Source organism: Cebus imitator, unplaced genomic scaffold (genome assembly GCF_001604975.1).
Source record: "Cebus imitator isolate Cc_AM_T3 unplaced genomic scaffold, Cebus_imitator-1.0 Scaffold136, whole genome shotgun sequence".
NCBI lineage: Eukaryota > Metazoa > Chordata > Mammalia > Primates > Cebidae > Cebus > Cebus imitator.
In genome coordinates, this window is record NW_016107451.1 from 3,088,104 (window position 1) to 3,089,447 (window position 1,344).

Genomic DNA, 1,344 nt, shown 5'->3' on the forward strand with positions numbered 1-1,344 from the left:
GGGAGGCTGAGGCAGGAGAATTGCTTGAGCCTGGGAGGCGGAGGTTGCAGTGAGCCAAGACTGCACCACTGCACTCCACCCTGGGCAACAAGAGCAGAACTCAGTCTCAAACCAAACAAACAAACAAACAAACAAAGGTAAACCAAAGATTCTGCTGCTGGAACCCATTTACTTAATGGATGTACTGCCATGAGAGCCTATGTCAGACCTACTATAAAAAATAAAAACTCGGCCAGGTGCGGTGGCTCACGCCTGTAATCCCAGCACTTTGGGAGACCGAGGCGGGTGGATCATGGGGTCAAGAGATCGAGACCATCCTGGCCAACATGGTGAAACCCCGTCTCTACTAAAAACACAAGAATTAGCTGGGCATGGTGGCATGCGCCTGTAGTCCCAGCTACTTGGGAGGCTGAGATAGGAGAATTGCTTGAACCTAGGAGGAGGCTGCAGTGAGCCAAGATTGTGCCACTGCACTCCAGCCTGGGTGACAGAGCGAGACTCTGTCTCCCAAAATAAAATAAAAACCCATCTGTCTTCAACATCCAGCAGCTGGCTAACACAGTCTCCTGGTAGAAAACTGAATTAGAGATCTTCAATTGTAGTAGTGATCAGTTAGGACCCCAGCTCTTTTAACTGAAAACTCAGGACAGGACAAATATATATTAACACAAGTAAGAATGACGACATCAGCTCCTCTTACAAAACTCTCAATATACATATGCTGACAAATACATGTATTACAACATCAACTAGATTCCCTAGTTCCTAAAACTCCACTAAGCGCTCCAAAACCTACACACAGAAACTCCTTCTTATAGGCTCACAGTATGTTTTGGACATGTTGGATACTTAGAGAATAATAAACTTGACAATTATTTGGGGATTTAAAAGTTGCTATTTAAGTGATCAGTTAAGATGCATTATTATACTGGTTTGATTCTTCAAAAGTACCTATCAACTTTTAGGGATGACCTATGAAAACTCAATGGTTCAATATGAAACCCGTAGAGAAATATCTATTACACCATTCTATCCTACCACCGTGGGACTGGGAATACTGCCTCAAAGTCTACCACAGCATATACTAAAATATGCTTGGTTCATGGAACTTTTGCTTGATTACTCTAATAATTACATCTATTAATAGGATTTCTAATACCCACCCATGCAGATAGATTAGTTGTCTACCCCCAACTCAAAAAAAGGGGTACATACTTAAACTGAGAAGTGATTAGTGGAAGATTATGTATGCCATTTCAAGTGGTAACACTTACTGTTGATTCTTCGCTAATGCCATAGTACAATTCAGGTACTCCTAATGCTTTCCTTTCTCCCTACCAAGGA